This window comes from Vombatus ursinus, unplaced genomic scaffold, assembly GCF_900497805.2.
Source record: "Vombatus ursinus unplaced genomic scaffold, bare-nosed wombat genome assembly UNPS02010394.1, whole genome shotgun sequence".
Taxonomy (NCBI): Eukaryota; Metazoa; Chordata; class Mammalia; order Diprotodontia; family Vombatidae; genus Vombatus; species Vombatus ursinus.
The window spans coordinates 9,120,305-9,135,897 of NW_020950172.1; the positions used below are offsets into that span (position 1 = coordinate 9,120,305).

At 46.8% G+C, this 15,593-nt stretch overlaps 1 protein-coding gene across 4 annotated transcripts in view; it reads left to right on the forward strand.

The window, feature by feature from the left end:
- Positions 1-15,593, forward strand: part of PACSIN2 (protein kinase C and casein kinase substrate in neurons 2) — a 161,526-nt gene that overhangs the window by 93,921 nt on the left and 52,012 nt on the right. The gene's annotated exons all lie outside the window — the stretch shown is intronic.

Below are 15,593 nucleotides of genomic sequence, written 5' to 3' on the forward strand. Positions count from 1 at the left end.
CCTGGAGAATTAGCTGCTCAGTTCTCCAGGGGAGGGATCGACACACTTGTCCTTCTAGAAAGCATCTGTCCGTGAAGGGCCAGGCCAAGGCGATCGTTGAAAGACATGGCCAGACGACATGCCAATTGTGTTAGCTTTCTGCTGCCCCTACATTTTAACATTTGGGATAAGACTATTTTATGTTTAACTAGAAGCATTTGTTCACTTCCCTCTCCAAAAAATGAGCAAAAGTAGAAGGATTGTACTTGAAAAGTCATGGTGATTATTGGTGGTGGCAGAATATTTGGTGAGGAGTGAACATGCACAAAAACAAAAGGTCTCATTTTGGAAGAAGGGTCAGGTGCCTTTTTGTAAACATGTTGTCTCAGGTCCTGTGATAAAAAAACTCGACGTTTTGTATTCTGTGTTTATAACTTCCGTCTCAAAGGCTGTGTGACCTTTGGTTGGTGACCAACCCCCATCAGGGCCATGTTTGAGATAAATGTTGAGTGTAGAAAACCCTGAGGCCCAGAGAGTTCAAGGGATTTGGCAGGGCCACACTGCTTATTAGTTACCAAGGCCAGATTGGAACCCAGACCCTTACCCTCTTGATCCAGGATTCTTGGCGAATGTTCCAAAAGAAGTGATTTGTGGGCCTCTCTAGAAGAGGTCTCCACGGCAGTGCAGAAAGTAGAGCACTGGGGCAGCCGGGTGGAGCAGTGGATAGAACACCGGCCCTGGAGTCAGGAGGACCCGAGTTCAAATCCAGCCTCAGACACTTGACACTTACCACCTGTGCGACCTGGGCAGGTCACTTAACCCCAATTGCTTAGCTCAAAAAAAAAAAAAAAAAAGTAGAGTGCTTTCCCTGGCCCTTTCCTGTCATCCAAAATTGTTCATGTCATGCCATAATTGGTTATACATAAAGGTTGAAAATTCCCCTGCCCTTGAACATGGGCTCACATTTTCAAGAGAAAGTTTCCACCGCAACCATCTGTGAGCCTCCGAATGGTCATTCTGATTTATGGTAGGATAACATTCCCAAATTCATGTCAACCCCAGCAGGATTGGGGAGCAGTTGCTGTGGCCTGTGACAAAGTGGTGGGCTAGCCCTGTGGGTCAGCTCGGGGTGTGCTGTCTGTGGAATGGCTGTGTGGGAGGGCTCTCCCCACTGGAGAGCTCCCAGGATACCAGGGACTTCAGGTGCTGTGGCAGATTTCCTGTCCTCCTGTGATCTTTTCAGAAAGCATTTCTTATCTTTTGTTTTTCTGAATTTGACAAATGCCAATTAACACGAATATTTCTGCAGACAGAACAGAAAAAGAGCACTGTGAACATAAAAGAACACCTCTGTTCAGAGCAGAACACCTCACTGTTCTAAGATTCTCATATGTTTTTTTAAAAAGCATGTTCATTTCAAATCTGCCATGCTTCCTGTCTCCTTCTGAGCTGCCTTCTGTCCTCTCCGTGCCTTTGAATGCTTCTGTGACCCTCTTTTCTTCTCTTTTTTTTGGGGGGGGCCATCGCTACCACTGTCTCCTCCCATTTAAAAAGAAAAACCTTCCCATGTAAGAGCTATAGAAAGTCAAGCAAAAGCAATCGGCATGGCCATGCTACAAACACACACCTCCCATTGGACCTCTCTGGGCCAGAGATTCATCAAATCCTGGGAGTTTTCACATCTTTCAGAGTTGCTGATTTTTACGTCTTGAAGTCACCATGTGCATTATTTTCTGCATTGTTCTCAGGTCACTCTGCAGGAGCAAGTACAAGACTCTGACTCCATCCTTTTCATTGTTTCTTACTGTTCACCAGTATTCCATTACATATTTGGTCAGCCTTTCCCTTCTCCCCATCCCTGCTTATTTTCCAGTTCTTTACTACAACATAAAGAACCGTTGTCAATATTTTTGTACAATTGAGACCTTTCCCATTGTCTGATCTCTTTGGAATGCAGGCTTAGTTGTGGTAGTGATTGGCCAAAGGATATTGGCCCTGTTTAGTGTCTTTCAGAGTGTCTAAGTTCATTTTGCTTTTCAGAGTGGCAGGCCCATTTCACAGCTCCACCAGTGATGTGATAATGTGTTTGTCCTCCCACATACCCTTAGTTTCCTTTTTTGTTACCTCTGTTTGTCTTATAGATATAGGATGGAACCATAGAGTTGTTCTAATTTGTCTCTGTTAGTGATGGGAGCATTTTTTTATATGACTTCCTCATGTAGTGGGCAGAAAGAGTACTCACTTAATCAGGGAGCAGGGTTTCATCTGGGATTTGCTATTTAACACCTCTGGGTCCTTCCCGGTCTGGGCCTCCCTTTTCTTCAGTGCAGAAGGAGGAGGCTGGACGAGATGTTCTCTGAGGCCCTTCCAGCTCTGAATCTTATGTGTCCTTCTACCTGCTCCTGTTCCATTGATTGAAAGAACCTTAGGGGAGGGAAAGCAGTGACTTGCTTGAGCTCTCCCCCCAAACCCCTCCAGATACCTAAAAAAATGGCTCTAAACAAATTCTAAAGCAGCAGAACCCACAGAAAGACAGAGTGAAACAAATTTCCAGCCAAAGACAGCCTGGATGGTTGATCAGAAAGGTATATCGTGCCAGGTGGGGAGAGGAGCGCAGTGCAGCATGGACGCGCAGGCCGCAGCAACCCTGGAGCAGGCCTCAGAGGACCGAATTGCAGGCAGCTGTGGCAGTTTCCAGACTTTTCTACCCCTGAACACCAAAGACAACTTAGAAGGTCAGTGGGAAAAGTCTGTGACTGCGATGAGGGAGGAGCTAGGTTTCAGCAGCAAGTCTCAAGTGGAGCCTGGGGCTGCGGCTGTTTCCTGAGCTTTCAACCCACAGACTGAGGGGGAATCAAGTGGCTGATCAGAGGGGGATTGCAGGGATCTCTTGCTCTACCCCTGCCTGGTTCTGGGTCACAGTTCTGAGGGGTGGTCCTGGGGTGAGGAGGAGTGCTGGAGCTTGTTGTGGTGGTGGAGAGGAAACACCTTGCCCCTTATCATACCACCTTGGAAGAACTGAAAATTTACAGGTCCCTAGAAGTATCTCTGAAAACAGCTGTACAAATCCCTGAAGCTTGGGACAGTACATTCTTCACATTGGAAGCAGACTTTTACCTTAACAAAGAGTTTAAAACTCAAGTAATTGGCCGGGATCGTGAGTAAGCAGCACAAAAAGAGTCAGACTCTATTATCTTACTTTGGTGACAAAGAAGATCAAAACATACAACCAGAAGAAGACAACAAAGCCAAAGCTCCTACATCCAAAGCCTCCAAGAAAAATATGAATCAGTCCCAGGCCTTGGAAGAGTCAAAAGGGATTTTGAGAAGCAAGTAAGAGAAGTAGAGGAAAAACTGAGAGTGATGCAAGAAAATCATGAAAAACAAGTCAACAACTTGCTAAAGGAGACCCAAAAAAATACTGAAGAAAATAACACCTTAAAGAATAGCCTGACCCAAATGGCAAAAGAGATCTAAAAAGCCAATGAGGAGAAGAATGCCCTAAAAAGCAAAATTGGCCAAATGGGAAGGGAAGTCCAAAAGATTACTGAAGAAAATACTTCCTTAAAAATTAGAATAGAGCAGTTGGAAGCTAGTGACTTTATGAGAAATCAAGACACTGTAAAACAAATCCAAAAGAATGAAAAATTAGAAAACAATGTGAAATATCTCATTGGAAAAACAAGTGACCTGGAAAATAGATCCAGGAGAGAGAATTTAAAAATTATTGGACTATCTGAAAGCCATGATCAAAAAAAGAGCCTAGACATCATCTTTCAAGAAATTATCAAGGAAAACTGCCCTGATATTTTAGAATCAGAGGGCAAAATAGAAATTGGAAGAATCCACCAATCTCCTCCTGAAAGAGATCCCCAAAGGAAAACTCCTAGGAATATTGTAGCCAAATTCCAGAGGTCCCAGGTCAAGGAGAAAATACTACAAGCAGCCAGAAAGAAACAATTCAAGTATTGTGGAAACACAATAGGATAACACAAGATTTAGCTGCTTTGACATTAAGGGACCGCAGGGTGTGGAATATAATATTCTGGAGAGCTAAGGAGATAGGATTACAACCAAGAATCACCTACCCAGCAAAACTGAGTATAATCCTGCAGGGGAAAAAATGGTTATTCCATGAAATAGAAGACTTTCAAGCATTCTTGATGAAAAGACCAGAGTTGAATAGAAAATTTGACTTTCTAATACAAGACTCAAGTGGAACATGAAGAGGTAAACATGAAAGAGAAATCATAAAAGACTTATTAAGGTTGAACTGTTTACATTCCTGCATGGAAAGATGATATTTGTAACTCATGAGACCTTTGTCAGTATTAGGGTAGTTGGAGGGGAAGAAATTAAATGTACATATATATAGATAGAGATAGATAGAGGGCACAGGGTGAGTTGAAAATGAAGGGGTCATATCTGGAGAATAAAATTAAGGGGTGAGAGGATTATACTAGGAGAAGGAGAAAGGGAGAGGTAGAATGGGGTAAATTATCTCACCAAAAAAAAAACAGAAAAGAAAAGGCTCTTACAATGGAGGGGAAATGGGGGAAGGTGAGAGGGAATGAGTGAATCTTATTCTCATAGGATTTGACTTAAGGAGGGAATAACAAACACACTCAACTGGGTGTGGAAATCTGTCTTACCCTACAGGAAAATAGGGGGGGAAGGAGACAAGAGAGTAGGGGAATGATAGAGAGGAGGGCAGATTAGGAAAGGGAGTAATCAGAAGCAAATACTTCTGAGGAAGGACAGGGTCAAAAGAAAGAATAGAATAAATGGATGGGCGGGATAGGATTAAGGGAAATAGAGTTAGTTTTTCACAGCATGTCTGCTATGGAAGTGTTTTGCATAACTGCACATGTATAGCCTATATTGAGTTGCTTGCCTTATCAATGAGGGTGGGTAGGGAGGGAGGAAGGGAGAAAATTTGGAACCCAAAGTTTTAAAAACACCTGTTTAAAAAAAATGTTTTCACATGCAGCTGGGAAATCAGAAATACAGGAAATGGGGTACAGAAATCCATCCTGCCCTACAGGAAAATTGAAGGGGAAGGGGATAAGAGAAGTGGGGGAGAGATAGAAGGGGAGACAGACTAGGGGAAGGGGTAGGGGGAATGCAGGCCGGCGGGGGGGGGGGGGGGGGGTGAGATGGGGTGAAAATTTGGAACTCAAAATCTTGTGGAAGTAAATGTTGAAAACAAAAAAAATAAATAGAAATTACCAGTAAAAAAAAAAAAAAGAACCTTAGCAGGGCTCTAGACTTTCTTTTTTCCCAGGCCTTGGCAGCCCTAATCGTACTGCAAGGTCATGTCAGGGCTCATTTGATCTGAGGAATGCCTGCTGCTTTCCCTGGCCTCCCATTGGTTCCCATCTGGGAGATAAGAGCAATCACCTGCTTATCTACGTCCTTACGCCGTATCTGCTCTGTGCCCCAAGACCTCGGCTGGTCATTTAGGAAGCCTGCTTCCAGGTAAAGGTCACTGCTTTCGTCCCATTCTTATTGGTCACTGTGGCTACAGGTTGTCGTTGTCTAGGCCTCGACCATCTTTTCTCCTTAACCTTGGAGGGTTCAGAGAATGCCTGCAGCGATGAGACCCTCCGTAACCCTTGACGTCTGAGCCTCCCTGTCCCATTTTAAGCAAAGCTGCCAGCGACTCCCTAACTATCTGCTTTTTCCTGGGTGTGTGGAGGGCTTTGAACCGTGTTAGCCTCCCCTTCTCTGGATCATTCTAGCTTTCTTTAGTTTCTGGGACACTGCTAGCTTCTGATTCTCCTTTCACTTGGGTCGTTGCTGTGTTCGTTCTGCCTCCTCTTCCTCTGCTCCTTAAGGTTGGACCTCCTTTGTCCTGGGTCCCCTTCTGTTCTCTGGGCCCTCACCCTTGGGCATGTGGCTCCAGTCATCACCTCTATAGGAATCTTCAGCCCCACTCCAGTCCCACATTTCTAACCACCTGTGGCACACCTCCGTGTGGGTGTCTCCATCCCTACCTCAGACTCAGTAGATGGTGGCCAGCAGGCCTGCACTGTCCTCTGAAGCCTTTCCTTCCTTCCAGCTGCCTTATTTCTGCAGACATCACCGGCACCTGGCCATCCATCCAGGTGGGAGACCGTGGGGTTGGTTTTTACTGTCTTTCATCTCCTCCATCAGTCTCGAGTCCTAGATCTCTTATTTCCACATATCTCCCAGCCTCCTTTTCTTTCTTTGTCCAGGGCTGCCCTGCCTGTGTAGGCCCTCGTTAATTCTCCTGTCATCCAGTACAGTCATTTCCTAGTTGTTCTTCCTGCCTTTATTCTTTTATCCCTCCAACCTGTTGTCAATGCAGTCGTCTTAATGGGCAGATGTAGGGCCATTCCTGTTGGAAGAACAAATTTTCCAATTTCCTCCATTTCCTCTGTGACAAAATAAAGAGTGTATCTCCTTGTATTTTGGTCCATCTGGGTGTCCCCAGGCTGATTGTTTCAGTCTCCACTTTCCAAGCCTATTCAGCACTGTTTCTCTTCATGAAGTAGCCCTTCTGGCCAGGCCATGCTGCTAGCCATCGCCTAGGCTTGGCCTGCCTTTCTCACCTCAGTACACTTGGAGACATTGGAGACGGTGGCCTTTGGGTCAAGAATGGGCTTCCCCTGCATCTCTTCCTGTTAAAATCCTCCCTGTCCTTCAAGGCCCAGCTCAGTGTGCTTACTGGATGAAGCCTCCTCTTATCCCCCTGCACTCCCAAGCTTGATGCTCTTGTCTTGTTCTGCCAGAACCCTTTGGATTTCTCCCTTGCCTGTATCAAACTATACCTTGTGTCCTGTTCTTTGCCTCAGTCTTACCCCTCTCGTTAGATTGTGAGCTCCTTGGAGTCAAGATCTACATATATATATTTATCTTTATGTATTTTTAGTCCCCAGCGCCTAGGCCAGGATCTATGTATAATAAAATCTGACCCAGTGAATATTGACCAACTTGTCTTGGCCCACAGATCTGGCTTTTTTAAAGGCCTGTGAGGAGAGAGTCTCAGAGGGCATTACAAATTGTCATCCAGCACTTCCTATCAGAAATGGTGTTGTTTTTAAAGGGAAAATCCACTGTATAGGCCCTCTATGTAGGTGGTCCCTGACTTTCCTTGTACTCTGGTTCACCTTGGTGTCCTGAAGTCCTTGCATGTCCCAGCTGCCCAATTGTCTGGTGAATGAATGAGAGAGGTCAGAGAGGCTCACGCTGAAGGGCTGATGATGTCTTGGTTTTGATCATCAGTGCAGACCAGGCTACAGGCACGGAAGGCAGCTGCCTGGAGGACAGTAACGGATGCCTATTGAATAGAGCTTTGAATAAGTAGTGATTTTTGTAAATTCAGGAAATCAGCGTGAGGATTTTGTCTTGATCTGGTGATGTTGGACTGTGTCTGTTCAGAGTGGAGGGAGGTTCAAAGCCTTTGGTGAGACAATAGCACAAAAAAACAGGAAGTTTTTCAAAGTCTGCCTGGGCCCTCCAAATGCCCATTGTATTTACCTGGGAAAGCAGCCTTTCAGGAAGGTGATTGCCTTCCTGACTGTTCTCGGACTGTGCTGACCCAATGCCTTCCCCACAGGCAGGAAACTTGACTCTGTGGTGGGGGCGTGGTGGGGGCATTTATAACCTCTTGGAGAGGCAGTGGGGAGAGGCTGGGGCTTGAAATGGGAGGAATCAGGATCCGGTCCTGGTTCTCTGCCTCTTCTGTGTTTGACCTGCACCAAGCCTCTCTTCTCTCTGGCCCTTTTCCCCACCTGGAACGTGAGGAGGTCGGTCCTTTTGCACTAAGTCTGGGTTTCTTGCTTTGGCGCTGAGGGAGGCATGGTGTGGGTCGCTAAGCCAGTTTGACCTTTGACAGTTTATTTCCGTCTTCTGTTTTTCTGACCACTCTGTGCTCAGAGCTTCTACGTCCAGTGAAGAGCGAAGCCGATGAGGAGTCAGGGGAGCTGGGTGCTAGTCTTAGCTCTGCCACTAAATCACCATGTGACCTTGGACCAGTCATTTGTCCTTATTTATAACTTGAGGGAATTGGACTAGATGCTCCCCGAGGCCCGTCTTGGCTCCAGCATCGTATGACCCTGTTATGTGGTTATTTATACCATGGAGCCCACCAGATCAGGCGTGTTGCGGTGTCGTGGCTAGTCATTGTGCTCTGTGGAGTCATGGAACCACGACAGATACCTGCCTTCAAAGAACGAATCTGACGGCTCATTGTGGAGAGGAACAAGGAACTTCGGGCCCTGAGCCTGTGCGCTGAGTGCGTTTGCTCGTATGGATGTCCTAAGTTGGAGATTTCCTTCATTGCCGGTTCCTGCTGACAACAAGCTCTTTATCATTCACTTAACTGTCTCGGCTCTACCTCGAACATAACTACGTGAAGGACGGTCTGACGTAAAGGTGTCGTCTTCAGGAGGACTGCTATTGAGATAAATCTATCCCACCTCAAACACGGAGAGATTTGCACAATTGGGAGGGACCTCAGACACCCTCGAGACAGCCTGTCTCTGAGAATAAATGGTTACCCAGCCTCTGTTTGAAGACCGTTAGCAATAGGGCGCGTCTCTTTCCCTGGCAGCCTCATCTACTGTCGCCATGCTCTGTAAACAGGTATTTCTTTATTCATAATGAAACAAGGGCTGCACCTCCTGACAGACGTAAGTGACTGACCAGGCTGTAGTGGAGAGGTATTTGGGGGCATGACCAAGAGAGAATTGCCCTTGCTTGTCAACTGAAAAAAAAATTAAATAAAATAAAAATCCTATCCAGGAAGAAAAACAGTTTTTCCTTTCTCAAGGTCTAATTCATTCTGCATCATTGCAGCTGCAACCAATAGCCTGGGTTTCTGCCCTCTGGGGCCCAGTGGAAAAACAAGGCTCCTCCCTCTTATTTACGATGGTGGGAGCCGGGCCAAGAATAGCAGGGTCATCCGCACCTCTCTTGTCTGGACACTGTTTTATGAAGGTGACTGAAGATCGAGGTAGCTTAGGGGGTCTCCATGTTACTCTTCAGACTCAAAGCAAGCTCATAGTCAACTAAAACTTCCATGTGGAAGCAGTACCATACTTCATGTGGCTGCTTCTGGGCATTCATTCTGATTTCATTTTCTTCATTTCTAGCTGTTAGGATTTCTTTGGAACCTGACTGTTGTCCTTCATTTTTGCTATGGTGATTACTGGCATTGAGCTAGCTAGTTATATTTCTATATCTCTCCACCTGTCAGCAATCTATCTAGCCATCTATCTACCTACCTGTCTGTCTGTCTTACTTTAAGAATCTTCAGAGTACTTTATATCCTTCATGGCTGTGTGTCATTTGAAAATTCAATAAACATGTCATTTGTGGTTTCAAGGTCATTGATAAAAATGTCAGACAGCATAGAAGCAAGGACCAGTCATTGGGTAGATCTGCTAGAGACGTCGACACATTGACGTTGGCCCGTTAGTCACTTCTTTTTGGAGCAGGCTGAATGACAGCTGACCTCTCTTCCCCCCACGTGTAGTGCCTTTGCCAGTGACCCAGTGGCCACCCAGCTGTTAGCTCCCTCCTTCCAACATGCCCATGCGTGTGGCCAGGCTCATCCTTAGAAACATAGCTTTGGTTCTGGCACTTCCCAATGAAGCATTTTTTTCACTCCTTCCACCAGTGTAAAAGACCTGAATGCCATTCCAGGCCCTCTGATCCTCTGGCATCAACCTTCCTTAGCTCATCAGTCCTCTCTCGTTTTCCATTTCATCTCAGTTGGATGAACTCTTTGCTATATCTAAAACATGCTTGGGACCTTACTCCCTCCGTGCCTTGGCTTAAATCATCCTTTCTGCCAGCCCATCCTTCCAAAATCTCCTTTGCCCAGGCCTCACTAAGAAGCGAGCTCGTTCTTGAAGTCTCACCGTGAGAGAGCATGGTTTGCTCCTCTTCCTCTGGGTTCTCGTGGCACCTTGTGCCTCTCTGCTGACGCCCAGCCCTTGGCCTTAGCCCTCGAGCGCACCTGGCTTTTGCATCTGACTCGGACCCTGAGTCTTGCTGTGTGTTCTGAATGGAGTCCAATGCCTCGGTTGTATTCTCTTGCCATTTATTCAGTGTCCTCTTATACCAGGCCCCAGGTGAGGCCCTGGGGATTGAAAGATGTAAAAATGGCAGATGCCACCATCAAACAGCTTGCAGACAAAGGTGGGAAATGTGACATACATGCAGATAAGCAGGATAGAAAGTAGAACGGACCTGTGGGGGTAGAGAGAAGAGGAGAAGCCATCTTCCACTGGGAGGATGATCAAGCAAGCCTTCATGGAAGAAATGGTACCTGATCTGGGACTTGAAAGAGGTACAGAGATACAACAGGCACAGATGTGGAAGACAAAAAAAAATGTGTCTGCCGAGGGACACCACCTTTTGCAAGTACATGGAGGTGGGAGAGGGTAGGTCAGGTCCAGAGAACAGTAATCTCAGTAATTTGGCCAAATGTAGAGGACATGGATGAGAGTCATGGGAAACTTTGGGCTGGAAATAGGTTGGGAAATAGCTGGGCTGGGGAGGGCCTGAAATATGTATCAAGGGAATTGAGAGTCTCTGCCATTTTTGGAGCAGATTAGTGGCATGGTTGGACCTGTATATGTCATAAATGTTTAATAATAACTGAGTTATTCTGAAAGTTCATAAAATCAGGACTGGGTGAAACCATTTTTAAGAGTATTTATGCTTCTTGTGCCAGGGAAAAGAACTTTCCTGCTTTTAACTTATCATTCAACTTTTATGAGTAATCTGAGAGAGATGCCAATCCCAATCTTTTGGAATGGAGGGCATTGGTTATTGGAGAAGACCTGTTCCATCGGTCTCAAGTTTGTGAGATCGAATCTGTGACCCCCCAAAAGACCCTTCAGGGTGATGCCCCTTCTGTAGGAAGCAGGAGACTGGCACTCACTGCCTGGCCCCAGGCATCAGTGCAGGATGGCCAGCTAAGCTGCTCTCTCCGCGTAGAAAGCTTGCTGAATCTCAGTGTTTAGAGATGTCCATTTCTCCATCAGAAAACTTGACATGCTTGTTCATTTTCTGTCCCAAAGAAGTATTATAAAGTTAATCAGAGAAATGTTGGTTATGCTTTGAAATCTTCAGAAGGATAGCATACTCACTTCCCAGTTGTACAAAGTAATGGGAGAAAATTGTCATTTGTAACACCTCATTATAATAATTAGGTTGTTTTAAGCCGAAGAGCAATAGTATGGGCACCTCTTCGCCTCTGACCCTTCCCCTCCCCCCCCATCCTTCCCGTTCCCCTGTTGTAGGCCCTTATCATCTCAGGTCGGGACTGTTGCTGTAGCCTCCTGGTGACTCTGCCTGCCTCGAGGTCCCTTGCTTCAGCAGCTTGGCAGCCCCTGCTTCCAGAGCTCCCCATGTGGTTGGGATACCCAACTGGCAAAGCCTTTTTCCAAACCTTGTAGCTTTGATGGGCTTCATCTACATGTACTTTATAGAGAAAAAAACATTTCCTTAACTTCTTTATATTCAAAAACTCTTCCCTAGGTTTTAAATGGAAGCATTTACTACCTCTGGTCATTTTATTTCTCTGGGCGTTAGTTGCTTCATCTGTAAAATGAGGAGATGGATTAAATGACCTCAGAGGTTTCTTTCAGCTCAAATCTGTGTTCTGTGAGCAGGGCAGAAGACAGTGGGACTATCGAATCTGGGGCAGATTGTGTCTCAGATGACACTGGCTTTGTTGGCCATCATGTCATACTGCTGACTCACTGAACTTGCTGCCCCATGAAAGTCACGGAATCTCTTGTTGAGTCTCTCTTATCTTGTACTTGAAATTGAGTTTTTGAACCCAAGTATATGACTTTACATTTGTCCCTAGTAAATTTCATCTTGTTACACATGTTGAAATTGCATTTTGTTTTAGCCCTTTAGTGGCCCTCTGGCAAGCCTACCAGTCAGTATACTAAGTATATGTAAGTAGCCAGTATAAGGTAACAATAATAGAAAGCAAATATGTCGACGGAAATGTAGAAATCACTTGCAAACTGCTTCCTAAATTAACTGAGGTCACATATGGTCACATATGGCCAAAGTAAGAGAAGCCAGCTAGGCCCCAGTGTAATGCCCCCCCTTAGCCTGTGTTAGCTGCCGATCAACTCCAGACATGCCCAGAAGAATCAGCAAAACCTTATGTAAATTAAGGAGGTAGCTTTGGGATGATACTGAAATGATGTTAAGGGGCTAAACCTAAGGTAAATAAGAATCCGCCCCCCACTACTGGAACCCTGCCCCTTGAGCACCTGGGTCCCTAGGTCCTTGCTGCCCAGGTGCTCACCCGTGACTCTTAGTGTCCAGCTCCCTCCCTCACCTTCCCCCTCCATCGCCTCTGGACTCTGTGCTTTATTCAAGTGGTTGATACATCACTCCCCACTTGCTTCCAGGGAGTAGATCCAAAGAACCAGGCACGTTGGCCCCCAACTCGACAGGAACTCCTTAGCAGCCCCCTCTGTTAGCTCATGAACCGAGAGCGCCAGGACCGAGGCCAGTTTGCAGCTACACCTTCTGTGGATGAGATCCTGGTGCCTTGACCCCATTTGTAGAGAGCATGGGCGGACCAGGAACCTGGTGCCCTCTCCCAGGAGGGACCCCCCATCGTTGGGTTGTAACAGGACATTCTGTCTCTCCTGTGTTCCTCACCTGCCCCCCAGTGTGTGCATCACCTCTTGTTCCCAGCTTTATGTCATCCGTAAATCTGATAAACCTGCTATCGGAGCGCGGCCTAGACGTGACCTCAGAGACCATCCACTTCCAAGCCCGTGTTTCACGGTTGAGGAGCCTAGGCCTCCCAGAGGGTCCGTGACTTGCCTCAGAAGTGGGATTTATGCTTTTATTCAAGTCACTGTTCAAAATGTCAAAAATAGGATGGGTCCAATGCCAGCTGCCTGAGATACCCCACTCATGGACCAAACCCCCCTTGACATGAAGCCATTGCCTGCTCTTTTTGGGGTCTGGCCATTCATGCAGGGTAACATCCACCCAGTGGTACTATTGGCTAGCCCCTCCCCTCCCCCCTATTTTCCATAAGATTGGCATGAGAACATGGTAGAAATAAGAGCTCTCAGAGGACTATCTCCGTAGTTGGTTGTTATTGAGCATTTGTTTTTGTGTTTCTGCTCAGATCCAGTGACCCTCGGGCCATCGGACTGTGCTTTGAGAAGGTCTCAAGGCTCCTCTTTTCGGGGAGGAAGGAGTGAAAATCCAGCCTATGCTCATTAGACCATGAGCTGTCAGGCTTGGTTGGCCTAGGTTCACATCACTCACATTTCATTAAGCTAGGGAACAGAAACCTAATAATGCATTAGTCATTCCTGGGCCCCAAGTGGCATCCAGAGGAGGTGCCTTCAGGAGGGACACTGACCAATAAATCAAACTTTTACAGAAAACAGTGGCTGAGAAATTCATTCTGTGGAAATGCCATCAAGCAAACCAGGCTGGTCTAGCTGGCTTTGATGAACTTCTAGCTTACATTCCACATACTTCCTTTTGTCTTTATTTTACAAAGACTCAGATTATGAAACCACCAGCAAGACGTTGGTATTTGTGTTAAGAGTGGTTACCATTAGGAAGCAATGCATTTCTTGTAACCATGCAACTGTAGCTATTTATATCTTCTGTGAATGTAGAAATAGCTCAACTTTCAAAAGCCGATTGGACCCATCCTTCTCAATCTCCATTGCAGTACGTGCGTGAAGGCCCTGGCCCTGGCCTCTCGCCTTCTGTCCCCACACTGGCTCTCATCCTGAATCATCTCTCTCATCAGTGACCCCGTGTTCAGCTTCTAAATGCTTGTCTCCTCCCTCCTTCCTCTCATCTCTTTGCAGATGATGCCTAGCCCCACATATGCAGCCCTCACCCCTCTTTGGAACTCCAGGGTCACATCTCAGGCCTCCTGCTGTAGGGTTCCCACAGTGGCCCTTAGGCGACTCAAACTCATCGGGTCTAAAACAAGACTTGTTAGCTTTCCCCTGAAGGCTCCCCCTCCTTCTTACTGCCCTGTTCTGTTGAAGACCCCACAATTCCTCCACATGCTCTGCTCTTCACTGTCACCGTCACCCTGGGAGCCAGTCACTTCACGTCCTTCCCATCTCCTGTGTCCCTCCCTTTCTCTCTACTCATACCTCATCTATCCCCGGCCCGGCCTGTAGCAGCCTCCTCTCTGACACACAACTGCCAATTGCCATTCCCTCTGCATCTGTCTGACAACAAGGCTCCCCGTTGCTCCCCTCTGGCCTTCCTGGGGGAATGCACTTCCAGTAAGTGCCCTGTGCTTGGGGATCTGTGAACCTGTCACAGTCTCCCTGGGGGATATAAATTCCCTGAGGGCAGAGACAGCTTCTCTTTTGTATTGCTGTCTTGGAGCAATTAAGAAATGCCTGTTGATTGATGAATCATAGAGTAGGCTTTCTGTTACTAAGTGGTGTCATTCAGGCAGTAAGCATTTCTTAAGCCAAGCACTGAAGGCTGGGCTGGTCCCTACTCCCTGGGAGCTCCAGATGAACAAAGACGTAAGTGCAAAGGTGTATACAGAATAGACAAAAGGTCATCTCAAAGGGAAGGCCTTGGTAGCTGAGGGACTGGCATGGGCTCATGCAGAAGCCAAGACTTGAAATTGAATCTCGAAGCCAGGGAAGCTTGGAAGGTGGAGGGGAGGAGAGAGAACTTTCCAGGTCCCAAGGCGGGAGATGGTGTCGAGTTTAGGGGCCTTCTTCTAAAATATTTCAAATACAGCAGCATGGGCCATCCTTTCAAGGCCTAATCTTATGGTCCTAAGGTGCCCACTGAAATGCAGTGGTCCCTCCTGGGCCAGGTCCCCTCCTTCCGTAGCCTGGCAGTCCCTGTTTCCAGAGCTTCCCATGCAGTCTGGACACCCAGCTGGGAAAGCCTTGTTCCTCCTCGTGGCTTTGATGGGCTTCATCTACGTGTACTTTATAGAGAAAAAACCATTTCCTCAACTTCTTTATATTCAAAAGCTCTTCCCTAGATTTTGTAATCTGAATTGGTAAGTTTGTTTCAGGACCATCACTCACTACACAGTTGTTCATTGATTCCTTTTTTAATGCACTAGTCCCGCTTAGGGAGAAAGTTGGAGCCTTGTGTGGAAGATGTTGCCATTGGCATCTGTGCATAGCTGGGCCTGGCTTGGCCAGGGCTTCCCCTGGGCCTCGTGCTGCTCTAACCCGATGTCACCTGCAGCCTGAAGGTGGAGGGGCCCCCTCAGCATCAGAGTAGCAGCCACAGGTGGGACAGGTGGAGCCTTTGGGGTCTCCTTTGGCACTGGAGGACAGGCAAGGAGAAAGGAGCCACCATGGCCTGGGAAGGAGGCCTTCGTCATTGCTCTCTTTTCCTTGGAGCCCCACGTGAACCTCTCTCTGAGCAGAAGAATTTTGTTTTAAGAGTTCTTCTGTTCTCTCTCTATGAAGTAGATCTGAGTACCTCAGCTCTTTACAAAGTCCTTGGCGTTTTCCAGGAAAATGGTGAACAGTCAAGTTTACATTCCAGTCTCTGTTGTCGATAGGTCAGATGCGGTATTTACTGCCTCTCTGCTCCCCTCCCCCCGAGGGAATGAGCTCCATTTGAATCGA